Source organism: Sturnus vulgaris, chromosome 2 (genome assembly GCF_052056855.1).
Source record: "Sturnus vulgaris isolate bStuVul1 chromosome 2, bStuVul1.hap1, whole genome shotgun sequence".
Classification (NCBI taxonomy): domain Eukaryota; kingdom Metazoa; phylum Chordata; class Aves; order Passeriformes; family Sturnidae; genus Sturnus; species Sturnus vulgaris.
In genome coordinates, this window is record NC_142244.1 from 107,465,005 (window position 1) to 107,484,456 (window position 19,452).

Below are 19,452 nucleotides of genomic sequence, written 5' to 3' on the forward strand. Positions count from 1 at the left end.
CACAATCCACTAACTGCAAGATTTTCAGCATTTTATCTGACAACAATATTCATTCTCTTTCTTTTATTTCCATCTTTACTAAGTCAAGAGTCTTTTTAGAATAAAGAATATGGAATGAGAATTATAAACAAAGTCTGAAGTTTGCTTGTGAGCATTGTTGGATGTTTATACAATGTGAATTGCAGACCAATACACAACTAATATTTCACAGTGAGGTGGAATGTAGCAGCTGTTTCATTTTTCTGTTTATCTCCTGTAATGTTTCTGTTATTTCTTTTGTTTTCCAGCAGAAATAGTTTTTAGAAACACATTGTTGATGCATTAGACCAGAAATTTTTCCAATGGAATATATCCTCATCAGATAAATATTCGTATGACTCAATTAAAGCCAGTTTCTGTTTGCTATATGTACAGCCCAAAATGAGCTTTTTTAGAAAAAAACTTAATTTAAACACTAACAGTAGACATCTTAAAGTAAAGGATGTAAATACAGTTTTAATATTCTCCTCCATCTGCCACAATGGCATGAAAAAATATACCAAATATCCCTCTTTTTGCCTTTCTCATTTTTTCATCCAAGGATAGCTGAATAAGGAAATATGAAAAGTTGACTACAAATTTACAATTCTTTGGGCTACCATGTAAAGACTTACAGAATTTTCCATCTGTCCTAACAGCTGGAGACTTAGTCAGATCCCTGGCAGGAACTGTAATCTTTCCTTTTTAATTTTTTTTCTTTGGTGGAAGATTGAAGAGGTCCATAATTTACCATGATTGCTTTAAGAAACGATGCTGTGTAATGAAACATTCTGGCATATTATTCTTTAAACATGGAAGGAATGGGAAGTATGGAGGGCTAACTTGGCTTAATGAGAAATAGTATATAATGACAGATCTGAAAATTGCTCCAAGAAATCTTTCTGAAAAACAGAATTATCATATTTTTATGCTAAACATAAATGTATATAAGGAAATAACTATATTTCTCTTCTCTCACTCTTATTTGTGCCTTGATACAAACAAAAAGCACAGGAATTTAATTAACTCTGAGCTGGAAGCCAAACATTCTTTTATGGGGCCAGGGGTGGAAGATCAGGCTACAATCAATATTGCATTTCTGAAAAATGAAAATATATCACAACTGTCTTTGATTTTTTTACATTGTAAATGTATAATTGACTAAGCAAAACTTTCTATATTTCTATGGAATATTTTATGTTTTCTCTCTTTCAGGTTAAACAAGAAAGACGAAGAAGGCCACTTTTGAATTCTGTGATATTTTGTACCTAAAGTTCCATATCCCTCTTCTGCACTTTGAATTTCTACAGCCTCTATTCCCTGAAATAATGTTGGCCACTGTATAATATCACCAAATTTTAAAAAAGTGTTTTATAGAGTAGATATTCAGTCACATGAAGGCAGACAAATCTTGCCTTTTGTAGTTTCCTTTCAGCACATATATTTGAGAGACTATTTTGAACATTAGCAATATAAATGTTTTATGGAAATTTTGAGAGAATAGGGGTTCCAACCATTCTCGAAGTAATGATCTGATGAATAAAGAACCAGAGAAGAACTTTTTTCAGAACTAGACCAGCATCGTTTTCAAGTTGATAAAAACACTAGAATGATCTAAATGATCTATTGCTAATAAGGATACTTTGTGCTATATACTTCTACTAAATATAATCAAACATACTAATTAAAAATTCAGGTCAGTGAGGGCAAAGTTAAATTGCGTTTCTACTACAGACTATTTATCTTATATTCACTGAATAATATATTTAATTTTTCTTCCTAAAAGCCTGAGAATGTTATTTATCATATTTAAAAATATATGGCAAATACAGAAAGGATCATAGTCCTTTAGGGGAGAAAAGATGACATGACAGACAGGCAGTACTTCTCCTTTTTTTTTTCTCTTTTTTCTTTTCCTTTCTTCGCTTACAAAAGGAGGGGATAAGCTTGTGTATTTGCACAAAGTGAAGGCATATATATACATATATATATAAACCTAAGAAGAAATTTTTTTTATCTTTAGTGCTTATACAATAATATTTTTAGTAAAGATCGTCTCTATGTAACTATTTCTGAAAACTTTCCATAATTTTTAAAAAATTTTTCTTCCTAATGTGAATGACAAAATCCTTCGTATCCATGGATTGAACATCAGGGATTTAGTACCTGCAGTCAGATTGTAGCCTAATTTAATTTAGAATATAATTTCAAGTATCTCTATGAAAAAATGATGCAGAAATACAAAAATATATTTTACTACATTTTTAAGAAAAAAAAAGTGAAATATTTACCACACATGAACAAACTTATTGGTGTTTCCTCAAACACAAACATTTTTCCCACAATACTGTTTGCTTCTCCCATTAGCAAAAACAAGCTCACATTTCTTGTAGATAGCAGTAAAACAACTGGGGTACACTTAATAACCAGTGTCTTATGGTACTGAATTTAAGAGGACCACAGCCATGATCTTTAATCATGCATCAGTTCCAAAGATTGCATTGTACAAGGTGTGTATTTCTAAGAAGTGCCAAACAAATATTTTAATTGGGCTAATTCTAGTTAATTTAACCAGTCAGAAAAAATTATTTCTTGCTTACTCTTTCATGTTGCTGACAGGAAGCACAACTGACACTCATAAATACAATGATATGTCATTTTGAAAACCAGTTAAATGTCTAACAGTTGACAAAGTAAAAAGAAAAGGCATCTAGTATTTAATTCCATGCATTGTTTTGACTATTTTCAGACTTTATTTCAGCCTTTTGACATTAATCCCATATAATTTCATTTCAAGAAGCATTAGAACCAATGGAGTGGTTTTGTCCTTGGATATTGGGTGTCCTGTAACTTCAAGGATTCAATGTTTGATTTTAAAAAAAACCCCAACAAAACAACAAATACATATCCCAACAAAAAAAAACCAAAAAACCCCAAAAAACCAACAACAACAACAAAAAAACACAAAACAAAAAACAAAAAAAACCCAAAAAAACAAACAACAAACAAACAAAAAAAAAAAAAACCAAAAAAAAGCAAAAACAAAAAAAACCCACACAAAACCAAACCCCAAAGTAAGAAAACCTTTAAAAGAACAGCTAAGTCTGTATAGGCTTGCTTAGAAGTTTTATTTATCATATATACTTTTATGAAACTGGGGGAAGTGGTGTTGTCATAGAAGAGCCCTGAGATAACGGGTAGACAATCCAACATGACAAATTTCATTGTCACATAAAAGTTTATTTACAGTAGTTTAAAAATCGTTAGCATTTCTCCATTAAAAACAATATAAAATCATAAGACATTACAACGAGTAATGAGTTAAAACCCAAGCAAAGGTCTTCTCTGACAATTTCATTTAGATTAAAGCAATGTAGTCACATTTCTTAACATTTACTTAATACTTTACCCTCAAAGTAAAAATTTCAGTTTTTCAGTCAAGAAAAGTTGTTACTTTCCCTATTTGCAGTCAGATAAATAATAGCAAAGGATAAATAATTCAGAAAACAGATATTTTACTGAAGATAAGCAGCTGATTAAAGCTATTACTTCTATTTGTATACACCATGGACTACAGGATGTTATTCTTCTATACCTTTGGTAGCATAAAACCTTTTGTGAGTAGTTCAGAAAAAATCAAGCAAAATAATCAAATCAGCTTTTTGGTATAAAAATTTAGCTGGCTGGTTTCATGCAAATGAGGTTACAAACTGCTCCTGTGATCCTTCCCCCATCACAGCTGACGATGATAGGCATATGGATGGTGTTAAAGACTTTAACTGAAACAGCTGTTTGCAAAATGAGCACCTGTTGATGGCAAAAGGGTAGGTTCTCACCTTCATTATTTTGAAATGTAGAAAGACGTAGCTAAACATTTTCAGTGTGTAATGAAAGCCAGAAATCTTTAAGTTCTACATTTACTTCAAACTTGCAAACAGTGCCACAGCTTTTTGACTTCATGCACAGACTCATGGTGGAATAAAAACCTTTAAAAGTAAATTGAGACATTAATTCTATCACAGGCTTTATGTTCCTTCGAGTATTTGAATAACAAGTAACAATGGAGCATGAGGGAAGCCAAGTGCAAAAATATCACTAAATTTGGGATGTCTTTCAGCTTTTTATTCACTCATACTACAGGGCCCATTCATTTTTGCTGTCCTGTCCCATTTTCCTCTGAAGCTGCACTTGCAGCTTTCTGTCTGTGTTGAAAAGAGATGTTCCAGGTACCTTGTTTCAATCCGGTGACAATTCTCAGTCCATAAACTTTCCAGTGTAATTTACAGCCCCACAAAGATAAAAAGGCCAAAGAGAACCCAAAGGAACACTAAAGGATGGTGCTGTGTGCCTTCTAGATGCAAACAGATTGTGTTGCAGAGCAGGATAAGAAGTAATTACGGAAGACAAACTTTTTGAAAAACTTTCTTCACACACAGCACTAGATTTACCAGAAGACTCAAGATCTCCTGCCTTTTGCATTCACAGGTAAAGGTCCAAGATTTAGTAAAAAAAAAAAAAAAATACACTTCTCAGCTTCTACTGAATTTTAAACTTAAGACAGTTGTAAATTTCAGTATTTATAGCAAAAGACAGCAAGAGAGCTCTCCTTCTCAGTCTTGGATAAAACTGCTCAGTAGATACCTAGGTTCTCAAACATAGACTTAAGTTTAAGTGATATCAAATCCTATTTAAATAACATCTTAGAGAGGGCATTGCGGGCTTTCTTGTCATAAGGAATAACAGATAAGGAAAGAAGAGACCTGAAGACCTAGATCTGCTTTCCTTCCTGGCCCTGCTACAAAATATCTGATTGACCACTGGTAAAATGCTTAAACATTCTACAAAATGGGGATAATCTGTTTTACCTCCTAAGGACTAGGAGAAGATAGGTTCTTTCATTCCTTAGGATTTAAAATATACCATACTGAAAGAAAATTTTGATTCACAGTAACTGGTTTTCTCTGTACAGACGTGTGTGTAGAGAAAATGCATGCACGAGTGTGTTAAACTGACCTCTGAAATATACTCAGCTTTTTGGTTTTCAAATATCTTTGGGTTTTTAGAAAGAAACTCTTTTCTTTTTCTGTTTTTTGTTTTTTTTGGGGAGAAGGTTATTCTTACTTGTTTATAACAGGAGAAATTGAACATGAATGTCACAGTAGGCATAGGTAACAATTGGTACTTAGGCTTTAAGGCACAGCCACGCTTTTTTACACTCCCTATGTTATGCGTTTGTTACATGATGATCTGTAGCATCCACAAGAGCTGAGGCCAGAATAATATGTCTAAACATAGAGAACCTTTCTAATTGAATGTGGTAACTTATTGTGCCCAACAATAACATTTTTTTTTTCAAAGTTTGTTGCACATTTTTAATGACTACACGTCCCAGTAATCTCAGTTTTGTACCTTAGCAATTTTAAAACAATGGCTGCTCCAAAACCAGACTTCATTTTCTGCTGTTCTGGTTTCAGTGCTAAGCCAGAGGGAAGACTGCCACCTAATGATCTGTAGGTAAGTGCAGGTTACAGCTGGTATCTTTTGGTTCCAAGTTTTTGCATCCTCCACTGCTTGTAGGTTTAATAGACATTCAGGGGTGGCCAGTCGCTTTTATGGTTGGTTGTGCTTACAAACACAACTGTGGAGCTGCTTGAATTAAAAAACTGAATGGGGAACAGTGATTTGGCTTTCTAACAATAAACAAGCTTGAAAGCATCTCAGCCTGCCATTGAAAGGCTGTTGAGTGCAGCAGCAAGGCAAAGTCGTCATGGGGAAAAAATGAAAATCCTGAAGTATCATAGGTTGCTTTGCTAAATTCATGGAATTAGGCAAGAAAAATATGACAGAAAGGAAGACCACATGAATGAGGAAAATATTACAATCTAATAGTAGGTTTATAGAGAAAACTTCTTCTCCCATTACAAACCTGAGAATTACTTGGTGGAATGAAAAGATAAATACTTTCATGGTACATTTGAACAATTGCATGTAAATTGCAAAGTTGTATTCAGTAGGAGTCTTATTTCAATGTATTGAGACATTGCAGGGGGTGTCAGTCACATTAATACATGCCTCGAGTGGTTGAACGTTCAAGCATCCCTTGTCTCCCACTGCACCAGAGGAATGTGTTAATGAGTCCATAGAACATAATCCTGTCATATTTTAATGTTATGTTAATTCAAATGGCTGAGGAAAAAATCCTGGGGCTAGGAAGATCCATAGCATGGAGCCAAATGAAGCCATGCATTTTGTCTTCATCCTCTGGTCACACAGACCTAGTTCTTGTGAGGGAGAAATTTCTAAAGACACCTTGAGGGAGGGGGAGCTTCTGTGTGACTGCCTTACTCTGAGCTCCCTTGTCCTCAGGGATCAGTGATAATAAGACTGCTCTACTGAGGATTATTTGGGGGTGGATTGAGCATGAATTTTTGGCAACCCTGCTGCTTTGCTTCACAGAAAAGTTGAAGGATTTTTTATATCTCCTCTTTGTTGTGTGTTCTTAGCTAACAATTCCTAGGGAAAAATGAGGAAGAAAGTATTAAAAGGCCTTTGCTGCTCAGCAGTTCAAATACAGCCTTTTAACAAACGTTACAACTCCTCTTTTCAAAATGTAGTTTATTTTAAATATTGCAAGAATGGGAAGACCCATTCTGGCTTCAGCCTTCCCACAGATCTAGGGCAGGCATGACTGCTTAACTGGGCCAAGAATATCCAGGGTTACCCTGTGCTTGCTGAAAAGTGATAAGCATTTGGCTGAACCCTTTTCTTTTAAGCAGAGATTGCCTGCTCAGGGCCTACCTGACATGGGGAATACTTGGTTCTACATTGGTGACATCAAATTCTTTCATTCTTTTGGGCATACAAATAAGGATACTGGTGTCATCCCCCAGCCCTCCTCCTATTCAGAAGCTCCCAAGGGGGTTGCAAGCAAATTCAGGGAACCATAAGAGGTCTCTGAACCAATTTCAGCTCCATTTTAAATACAGAGAGCCAAACATGGGAGTTTCTGAACAGCACACAGTAATTATGAAAAAGTACCAGAGCAGGATGGGTGCATTAAGCAGGATGATGCCCTTAAGGATATGAAAGTTTCAGCATTCTCAGGACTCCCAAAGTCTGCTGGAAATTTAGATACCATAGCAGTTTGAAGCTTCAGTAGCCTGAGAAGGGAATGGACACAAACATTATTGTGGAAGAACAAATTGCAAAATTGTTGTCACTTTGTCTCAGTTATCATGTCACTTCTGCATTCAATAAATTGGAACAAGACCTTACAAACAATTTTCTGAAATAGATCTTGTACTTTATTTGATATGATTCCTATTAACTTTCTTTTTGACCAGGTGATCTAAGAAATAATTGATAGACATTGCAAGCAGATGACCTGTACCCTCAAAATACCTCTGTCTCATAGTCCTGTTTCACTTGCTATTTTCTGTCAGCTTCTCCCACAAAAAAAAAAAAACCCAAACCAACCAACCAAAAAAAAAAAAACCAACAAAAAAACCAAACAAACAAAAAAAAACCCAACAAAAAAACCATGGTGCAGTTCCTCCTGAGAGTGTCCTTTCTACCACTAATTGGTGAAAAATCAGATTGGATTAATATAGAGATTAATATCGGATTAATAATGTTTGTGTGTTTGTGTGTGTGTATATGTGTGCATGTGTGTGTGTTTGCTTGTTCAGAGTCTCAACTATAAGGAGGAAGTCCTAATATACAAAAATTTCAAATGTGAACTGCGAATATCCTTAATTTCTTTTCCTCTTTCTAGACCTCTTGTCCTGATGATAAGCACACCTCTTTTCCAAAAAGTAATTTTCTCTGTTTTCTCCTGTTTAACTAAAAGGCCTCTCTCTATCTTAGGCTAAACTTGCTCCATTTACAGTCAAATTATAATTAACCAAGCTTTAAAAAAATCAATTAATGACCAGATAGTTGTAACCACAAGAAAAAAAAAAGTGTATTTGTAAGAGAAAAGAACATTGATTACAATTCAAAGATATCTTAAGCTCTTTCAACCACTGCTTGGCAATACAAATGAGCTACAACCTTAGCTTTGATGTCTTTTTGCTTCAGTGTCCATTAAATTGGAATTTTATTGGCAGACTATAGCTTAGTTAAGAATTTATTCATGCTATGTCATGCTGTCCTTTTGGCAAGGAGAGAAATTTGGGGAAAGATTTTCAATTAAGGTTTGTTTGGTTTTTTTTTCCTTTTGTCTTTAATGGACAAAGGTGACATTACCCTTAAAAACTGAGTTATTTTCTCTTATATTTACCTGTAAAATAATCTGAAAATATGGCTGCAGGGAAAAATTACAGGTACAAGTGCCAAAATTATTAATCTCAAGTAATAAAACTGCTTTAAAGATTGCTGCTTTCTTCACAATTAAACAATAGTCATGGATACCATTAGATGCCATCCTATGGAAGTATAATCTCTGGTATCATTCCTTGTTTATATGTGTAGATTCTTGTAAGCCAGTCTCATCCTTATTGCCTGATACCATCAAGCAGTATTAATCTTTGAAGCTAAATTACTGTTATGGGTGCTAACCAAAGTCCAGTCTGTTAAGGAGGGAAAAGAAAAAGTGACTTGATAAATATTCCTTATTGTTGAAACTTTCTCTTGAGCAATTGAAAACTGCAGCAGCTTGCCACTTAAAAGAGAGAAAGAAATTTAAGCTGGTTATGAGTGATTAAAAAAAACTAGTCAAAGTGGCATAACCCTGCCCTGAGGAAAAGTAATAGCTGAAGTGAGCATAAGAGATGCATAAGTCTTTCTCAAGTTCTGGATTTGTTTTCTATCCTCTCTGACATAAGAATTATGTATCTGTTACGTAAGTATTTGAAATCACCCATAAAAGTTAAAACAACTTCAGTTGCAAATTTAGAAGAAATGAGTTGAAGTCCCCAAGGAATAATCCCATGCAAAACCAGAAATATGTGATATTTAATACCTATTTTCTGATGTAAACCATCCATTATGTGCTTTATCATCCTTGGGCCAGACGTAACTGGAAGAAACCAGTGAAACTATATCAAACAGCTTGTTCTTGAAAAGAGAGTGACTTCAGTTGTTTCCCTCCATTTGGAGATGCAGTATTCACAGAAGAAAAAAAATGTGACATTGTTTAACTGAGTTTTACTGATGATCACTGACAGAGCACAGTAGATGCTGGAGCACATTTCAACAGTGAGTTTCCTTAGAAATTTTATATATAAGGTTGACTTTAGTCTCCTTTTTAAAGAAATAAATTGGTTCCTTCTACAAGGCTTTGATCATCATGTCAGATGTAAGCAGAATGTATAAAAAGGGATCTATTTATGGGTTACAAAAAAGTGCCTTCAGGTTTATTTTTAGAGCTGATGGCTATTAGTCACAATTCCATAATTGCATTTCAGGTGTTTAGAGATTTCAGGATATTAGTACTGAGTTCCTATTTTGAAAGAGTCATTGATGTCTGTATGAGTATGCTATTATAAAGCATCACAAAAACCCAACAAATTTTTTTTTCCATGTTCCTAGGTATGTAGAAAGCTATTTCTGTAAGTGAGCAGGATTTTTTTAGCAACCCCTTGGAATCTTTGTATCACATTCACGGCCACAAAGATAGGGTAAATTTTTTTTAACAATCAGCATAAATTTTACTAAAATTTTACTTACAAACACTATTGAAACTACTGAAAAATCACTCCTCTTTTTTTTGTGCAATGTTGTACCTTCTAAATTTAGAAATTCATTTCTGCTTATTATTTTATATCCTCTTTACATATTAATGACAGGAATAACCTCACGCAGACTTAGGCATCTGTCATATACCTTCTATTTCCAAGCTTTTAATCCACTTTTCTGTCTAGCTGAGAGTGAAATAGATCCTTCAAAGGTGAGATTCACTTAAGATGGCTACACTAGAATGAGCTGAATCATTCTAAAACAGCTTCTGTTTCTCCCCATGCCTAAAAAGTTTGTCTGGAGCTCAGGATGATGATGATATCCTGATGATGATGATGAGAGCCTAAAGTTATGGAAGATTAGTTCTGCCCTAATTACCAGAGTTAGCATCACAAATTGCAGTGGCAGAAAATTTGTTTTAATTTGTTACAATACATTGCAAAATTGTCTCAGTATTGATTTAGACAAATCTTTGAAACTCAATATAAGTATTCAATTTGTGATCCTCTGACAAAGATTAATGTTTGCACTGTCACTAATGATAGTCAGACCACTATTTAAAACCAAAGACTAGCTTAAGAATGTTTTACTTTTTCTCTTAGGGGACTGTCTTATATTAAAAAAATATAAATAGATAGAGATAGAGATAGATTAGATATAGATATAGATATAGAGATATAGATATATAGATATATATGCTCTTATGGAACCACCTGAAACTGTTTCCATCTCTGCTGATATCACTGATATCAAAATCAGATTTTGATTTGTATAGGAGTTGAAGTTTGGTTTGGTTTGGTGTTTGGTTTTCAGGAGGTTTGTGACTTCTTTCCAGTCTTTGTCTGGGGATTTTACTATAAGGATTTCCACTTTAAGAAGTGATAAATATGCAGTCAGACATAAGCCACAGATCTAGAATAACCTGACAGTTACATATTGGTCATTTATTTCAGTGGGATTTTTTAAAGTTAATGTGAAGCCACACAAAATAAATACGTCAGAGGCCATTGTGGAGAAGTGCAGGGAAATTAAACAGGAGAGAGGAAACAAATTACCTGAAAAAACCCTCTCAATCTCTAATCCTTCAATTAACTTTAAATCACTCACTGTTGTATCTGCCTGTAACAGCAAGAAGATGCCCCTACTACACAGTGTGAAAATGTGTGTTATATAGTGTAAAAGTAGTGACCAGAGATAATAAAATTATTGGAAATTTACAGTGTTCATTGACCCATGAATTCCAAACTCCCATATTCTGAGAAAATGCATTGCTTATTAACAGCTTGTAATACCAAACCCTAATAATACATACAATTATAAAAGAGATGCACATTTTTCCATATGTGATTTATGCACTATTTTTTTTTTAATGGGGTATTGCTAGTAAGTGTTTTCAGCCTGGTAGGAATTTTAATTTTCCATAAAATAACTTGATGTAGAAAAAAAGTAATTCTACAAGTAATGTAGAAAACAAATAATTCAAAGACATTCTGCTTTTGGACAATAATATTTGAATTTGTCCTTCTACCTGTCAGGTGTTCTATTCAGAACTGAAAATATGAATTTTCAAAGAAATTTGGTCAGATTTACGGTTTTGCTTGTTTTTTCTCTGTATTTTCCCTATCTTCATAACCTGGTTGGCAACAAAGATTGGAATTTCCTAATTATCCTAATAGATTAGTGTTGAATTAATATTATCAGCTTCTTTTGCAATTTTTGCCTTTTGCTCAGCCTGGGTGTGATCATATTAAGATGTGGTAGCAGTGACAGTACTGTGATATGCTGGTCTTTGTGTGGAGGCAGATGAAGGTGAGGTTGGGTAGTTTATCATTCTTTCTATAGCAAAGTTGTGCTTCTCAGGGGAATACTTCATCTTGAATTTCATTCCTCAAAAGATGAGGAGTCCAGATTCAATGCATTGGCACAAATCCATGTTACCACATGGTCACTCTCAGCAGCAAACCTGGATTTCTGAGGCTCTAACATGGCAAAGCAGGAAGCAAGGCTACAGCCATTTTATAGTAGCCACAAATCTAATGTTCCAGGCAGCTGCCTACCAGCTAACAATTTTGTTTAAGATGTCCTAGCAATTTAGCATCCTCTGCAGTCATATTTATTTTCTGTAACTGCACATGGGCAAATTTAAACAACCCTTTTTTTTTAGTGGTTAAATAACAGTATACACACAGATATATATCAAGGTAACAAACCTGCTTTGATTCAAGTATCTCAGTAAATCACAGTGGATTCAAGACCTATTGAATTTCAGGGAAGCCTTCCAGAAATTCCTTTAAAAAATTCTAATGAAACTGTTCTGCATACTACTTGCTGTTAAATATTCAACAATAATAAAATGTACTTTGCCTTTATGAAGAGCTATATAAGTATTAAATAACTAAACTTCATGACTTCTATGTATAATTCAGATAAATTTATAATTTATTTTTACTCTTCTTAGGCAAATTAGCAACAAAAGTGAACAAGCCTTATAGTAAACAGTGAAGGATTTTAAAAAATCCTTCCTTCATTTTCTTCACTGACCCCAGTGAAATAACAATTTCCCTACACCTGTTATATAGAGAGGGAAAAACTAAAAAGCTTTTTATGCACTGGTTTTAAAAAGTCATTATACAGAAGGATAATAAAGCCAGTACTACCTTAGCTACAACATAAAATTTAGAATTTTTTTTCATCTCAAGGCACAATTTTGTTGTCTATATATTGCATATTTCACAATATGACAACACATTTAGGTCCATGGTATACACACACACTGATATCTGCCACTGTAGCCTGTTCTACACTCTGAAAAAGTATTTTCTGGGAGAATATACACGGTTCTGAGCACTCAGCAACAGCTGATTCTTTGAAAGCAGATTTGAAAACCCTGATTCTTTGAAAAGAACTGCCATCAAAACCAAGGACTTGATGGCTGGAGATTGACACTTTTCCCAATGCATGTGTTGAAGCAAAAACTTAAGCCTACCTCAATGCATCTACTTTTAAAAGAGTGGGTTTTTATTTTTAAAGTTTGGCAAACTTCTATTTTCAAACATAATGTGTCTGCTTGTTTTTGTTGTTTTATTTTGAAAAACAGAATTTCCTGTGAGTACTGACATCCAAATTACATATAAGTAAAATACCTGAATATTTAATTATACTGTATGCCCTGGAGAGTGGGTGTAAATTGTGAGTACCTCACGGACCTTCTGTACTTGTAATTAGCCTACATTACTCAGAGAAGCATCCTCAAACCTTGATAAAGTCCAGTTACATGGACTGAAGGGTCTCAAAAAGTGGGGGAGAATGGGTGGCAGGTGCTGAGCCTTTCCCTTAGCAACTGTATTTCACAGGGGCTGTGCCACCAACACTGACTGTGAACCCTGTTTGTTCCAGTTTTGTGGTATAAAAAGAGCGCAGGAGTGTGTCAACAGGACAGATTTTACACACTGGAAATGAGAGAGCGAGAGCGCGACAGAGAGAGATCTTTCATCTTGTCAATGCCTCTTCATCAACATTCAGATCACATTGCCTTCATTTCAGACCTCGCCACTATCCTCTGCCTTCATTCTTTTTTCTTATCCTGATTCGTGTCTCTTCACTGCGGAAAACAAAACTTTCTCCTGTGCTTTGACAGTTGTCTCTCTTCTGTCACAAAATGCTACACTGTCACTGTAGATCTCATAAGGAGCAGCTTGCTGTTCCCTTAGAAGAAAGAATCCCGGCCTTTGAAAAAAAATTGGCATTTTAAGATCGAGCAAGGCAAAACTACACATTGAAATGGAAGTTACGTTTTTTTCCAGGTCCCTTGGACAAAGTTATACAGGAGTGTTCTTTTAAATCTTAGAAATTGCTGACCATTCATTTTTCATTTTCTGCAGCTTGCTTTCTGTGCTGTTACAGACTCTCTGTAGCAATCATGCTAACCTTGTAGCATTTATTTTTGCTGTTTATTTCAAGATAATATTTAATGTAATATTTAAACACAGAAGATGAAAATGTTGGACGTGGGACATTTGAATTTCACACTATGGATAACAACAGTTTGACAGAATTGTTTACAGATCCACATCAGGAACAGCTGGCACTCTTACTGAGCTCTGTGAGGTCTCAAATTTGTTTGTACTGTAAAGTTTTCCTGTAACTACATAGCATTTCAGGAGGGTACAATACTCTCCTACCAAGGCTCTCTTGTTCCTGTATAGACTTGAAGAAAGATTCAGAGAGAAACAGAACCCGCACACAGCCATAAGAAAGTCTGTTTGCTTTAACCCCTTTGCTGCCAATAATACAATGGTCCTGCTGCCATCACCCACAAACACGTTTTTTACTCACTCCAGATCTGAGGGGATGTTAGGAAGGTTTCTGTCCTAGGAACAGACTTTTAACCTTCCTCAAATACTAGAAGCTCTACTAGTAAGGTTACAGATTGTAGGCAATGAATAAATTTATTAAAAACAAAAACAAAACAAGTAAAATATGTAAAATTGAGGGGGTTTGTACCATTTTGAAAGGAGTGGTATAATTAATATGGCACAATATCTTTATTAAGTGCATCGCAGGCAGAAGTGAAATTGTGCCTTACCTGGTAGCAGTTTTTCTCCCTTTTTTACATAGAAGGAAGCACCAATGGAAAATGAATTTTCTGTACAGTAACCCAGGCAAGTGACATTCCTCGTCATTTGTTTCCAGATTCTGTGTTGCATTGACTCTGCACGGTATGTATTAACTCTTTCAATATTGCAAAACTTTCAATTTCCAGATACCATAAAAGGAAAACAAACAAACAAACAAAACATATCCATGGAGATTCAGCACAAAGACCCAGTTAGCCCAATGTGTCATCTCTAAAAACGATTAGTAAAAGAAACCTAGGCAAAGGATGAAAGAAACAAGTGAAGCAGACTGTCTCTCTCTGGTGTGTCCTTCTGCCTTGGCTGCACAGTTTAGGTATTTTCTGGACGGGAAGTTGTAGTCAGATTATTGTTTAACAAGAATGTACTTAATCTTTCATAACTGATTTATACTTTGGCCTTCAACATGTCCTGAGGCAATGAATGAATTTTACAATTTACTTATTTGTTATGCATCTGTTTTGAAAATGTCATAGAATAATTTCACTGGCTGCCTCCTCATTCTTGTGTACTGAAAACATTGTTCCTAACACTGTAACTTTACAGATCTCACATATTTCTCTTTGTATTATCCTTTGCAAACCAAATAGGCCTGCCCTGTACAGTCATCCTCTATTTCTCTGAGCAAACATGTTCTATTTGACTAATCCACTGTTAGTTACTTTGCTTAATACTAATTACCAATTAAGACATTTTTTTTAGGACAGGGTGACCCAATCGTGTCATATTCCAGAAAAAAGTTCGTTATTTATTCTGTGGTATAATGTTTCTTTTCAGTTTTGTTTTCATTTCTTGTCCCAATCATTCTTGATGTTTGATTGACTGATTGTTGGAAATTGTTTAATATTAATCTCACATTTTTGAGAAATTTCGACAGTAATATTGATAGCTTCCTTTTTGAGTACTACAGGATCTTTATGAAACAAAAAAAACCACTTTAAACTACGGTAGCCATAATTGTTTTAACACCCTTAGATGCTAAAACATCTCATATGTACTAGAACAGTATCTACAAATTGACTATTTTTCAACTTGTCGCTGCTCGGTTGGCTGGGGCTTTTTTTTCCCCCCCCTAATTCTCATCCTACTGAATCATCTGCTGTTACCAATGATGGCAAACTTCATCTTCTAATGAGTTTGAAAATATTTTTTCTCTAACAGTTATATGCTGTTAGTGGGTTGATTCTCAACATTTTTGTCAGGGCTGAGTTGCTATAGCTTTACATTTAATTCACTATATATAATTTCCAACTATTTGGCTGTGATTTTCATGTTGGAAAATGTTTTTTTTTTCATCTCTAAAAGACACTTTACTATTTCTCAGGATCAAGCTAGCCCTTTTTTAAGGATCTGATGGGTTCTTTCACCAATCCTGTAACATAGGTCTTTGAAGAGCATCCTTTGCACCAACTAATATTTTACCGTTTGAAGTTTATTTTTTTAAAGTTCATTTTAACTAACTTCCATTATGTTTACATATTGCCCCTCCTTACAGTAAAACAGTAATTCAGTAAGAGAAGGTGAGATTGTTTTGATATCTATTTGGAGGGATCTGGTAAGTTTTGCTTCAGGAATTTGCATACTTCACAATGATTATTGTACAGTGGTACTTAAATAATTGACTCTTGAACTGGCTCTCGTGAACTGTTAAAAAGTAAAGAGCTGCTTCTCTTCATTTGAGTTCTTCACTTAGTTTTTCCAAAGCGCAATTGTTTATTATGTCCTAAACTTTAATCACCATGTTCCACCATAACACCCAAGCTGAGGTTTTGTATCACTATCATCTTTAATTATTTTTTTGCTTGCCTTCATCATCTTTCTAATTTCCTTTACAGTCATTGTCCACGTCTTAGATAGGGTGTCCATGGCACACCTGTATTGATAAATTCTTCTCACAAGAGAAGAGTCTGGCAATCAAGACCTGTCATACATGTAATAAAGATATTGATTTTCCCCCTCCCCCTTTGCACTGCATGTGCTGTCCCTGCCTGCCCTCAGTAAGTTATTCCCACATGAGCACCCCAGGTCTGTATGTAGAGGTCGAGATCTCCCCATGGCATCCAAACAGCAAAATGAAGCTACAGATCACATTGACTGCAGATGACTCTAATCACTTACTTTAATAACTGGGACAAACCTTTGCAGCTGCTGAATTGATGCACTGGTAAGCACAAAATCAAGTTCCTTGCTATGCACACGTGTGCCTATATAGTGGGGAGGCAGCAAACCAACAACACTGAATAATAAACATTTCTTAGGTTAATTAATTTTGACATGTATAGCTTTATATGTAATTGATTCACGAGCTCTGTGAGGTAGATAATTCACACATCTTTGATTTAAGCAATCTCTTATTCTGCTTCATAACTTTCCAAAGGATATTTTTACTCAGGAACATTAAACCAGTTAAATTTTAGTCTGTTCCTGTCAAAATGGTTTACATCTATACAGGCAATTTCTGGATTTGATTTTGTTTTTGTCAGTCACGCTCTATGATGAAAGTTTAGTATTTAATGTACATCAGGATGAAAGTAGCCACAGTTCTTCGGGAACTTGCTCATATGGAGCTGCATGTGAGTGAGCACCTTCCTGCTCCTGGGAGTCTCATCACTCCCCTGGCCTGCACAACGCCACATTTTGGTTGATCAACCCGCACCAAGGCTGCAGAAGTGACTTCAGTGTTGAGGGAGTGAATGCTTCCACAGATGACTCTGCAGTGAAAGGAACTAAATTTGTATTTTGCACCCACTAATGGCATGATGACCACATACAGCGTGTTCATGCAAACAGGACTGATACCACATCTCAGAGTGAGAATGGGCAGGTGCTGACAGACATCCAGGAGTGCACAGAAACTGGATTTATTAAATTGTGTACAATATCCTCATGGAGGGATTGGAGGGGGATGCTGGGGAAGGTCTCTGACACATGGCCCTGTCATGCCAGCCATGGCCTGCCCACAGGCAGGCAGGAAGCCCTGGAAATATCCCTTGGCTGCTGAGAAAAGCTACCAGCAACAGAAGGGTTCAGTGGCCAGAGTGGGCTGGCAAGGAGGTGCTGGGCAGGGGAGCAGCACAGCAGGTAGCAAGCATCAGCCCATGGGAGCTGCTCTTCTGGCACATTTGCCACCTTCTGGCAATTTTTAGAATGAAAAAGGAAAATAAAATTAATAGAAAAAGTTTTTCACAAAGCAGCTGGATGACTCAACAAAGTTTTGCTTCTGGTCTTGCTTTTTGCTTTAGGGTTTGGGTGTCGGGTAGGTTGGGTTTTTTTCAGATCAATTTTTCTCTTAATTTCTAACGCTTTTCACATTCGTGACTAGCATTTTCTCATGATGAAAAGTGAAAATCCCTGTACTGGGAGCTGTCAGAAGTAGGGAGGGGCATTACATGTGAATTGCTTTTGGATGTCTGCAGCCCTGCCTTTTTCACCTGCAGCCATCCAGCCCTGGCCACTGCTGGGACACATCACCACTAAAGGATTACTCTGATAGCTTGGGTCATTCATTCTTATGCAACTTTTGTCCAAATAATGCTTGTATAAAAAAATCTCCAATGTTTGATCTTTGGTTAGACAGCAGTAGTGCAAGACTGCTGTAGCACGTACTGAAGCAATAGGAGTCTTTCTATAGACTTTATAGGAATTGGATGAGATTTATATTACTGAATACTTTAAAACTAAACAGACCAGTGAAGGAAAATAATCCCTTATTGCTGACTTCTGTTAATTCCTTGGGGGAAAAAAATAAAGCTACTCTGAACTGAAACATACAGAATTTTTTAAATGCATGAATGCACCTCATCGTTTTACTTTTCTCATCTTATGATAGAGTACTGTTTAATTAAATAGATGAGGTATATGTTCTAAGCAGCTTATGGATGGGTATTATCTTTATTTGAGACACTTTAATGAGAGACTAGGGGAACAGCAAGTAACCATTTATTCTACAAAATTAAAAATGGGCAAGAGATGAACATTTAATTACCTTGACATTATCCTTTTTTATATTCGGTTAAAGCAATTAAGTTGAAGGACAACAAAGCTAATATATATATATATTATATATATATATATATACACATTTATTTATTTATGTGTGTATATATATGTATATTCTGTTTTCTTTAATCATTAAAAATCAACGAAATGCATGCGTTAAAGTAGTAACAAGATATTTAGCTTTTATACAATGTCACTTTTCCTCCATAGGTTCTGGAATGCTCAGGCCACCTACAGCTGATGAGTACCTGACACAGAAGGTTTTCCCTGGCAGAGCTGGGTACCAGATAGCCTGAGCTGTCCAACACGCTCTGCACAAAGCTGCAGAATCAGCCACACAAAAATGGTACCAACAAGAAAAGCAAGGTACAACTGTAGCATTTGTGACAACACAGCCCAGCAATGAGCACAGAACACTTGTACTTATGGAAAGGTGTATGTGGTTGTGGGGGGTTGGCACTGTCTGGATGCCACCCACCCACCAAAGCCTCTCCACTGACCTTGGTGTCTGCAGAGCTGTTCCTCTCACATGTTCTCACCCTGCTCTTCTCTGGCTGTGATTACAACTGCACAGTAATTTTTCTTTTCCTTCCTCTCAAATATGTTATCACAGAGGTGTTCCCACCATTCCTGATGTGCCCAGCTTTGGCCAGCAGTGGGTCCATCCTGGAGCTGGCTGTCTTTGGCTCTGCTGGAGGAAGCTTCCAGCAGCTTCTCACACAACCCACCACTGTAGTTCTTTCCCCTGCTACCAAAATCTGGCCATGCAAACCCAACAGTGGTTCAGGAAAAAAAAAACAACATAATTTCAATTAAAACTATAAACAAGAATTTTTGTGATTAAATCTCTTCATTATGAGATGAGTATTATTCCCTGATTAGGTATGTACTTGTTGGAGTCAGGTTCCTCCGTAAAGGAAATTGCTTTTGAAATTTTCACATGATACAGAATTAGGGATTATTCTTTTTAAAATATTTTATTTCTTGAACACTCTTGCCTAGACTTATGAAAGGGATGTAATATGTATGCAATATACAAAGGACTTAACAAATAAAATGCAATTATATATAACCTAAAATATACAAAATTTAAAAATATAAAATATACACAAGAACTCAAGAA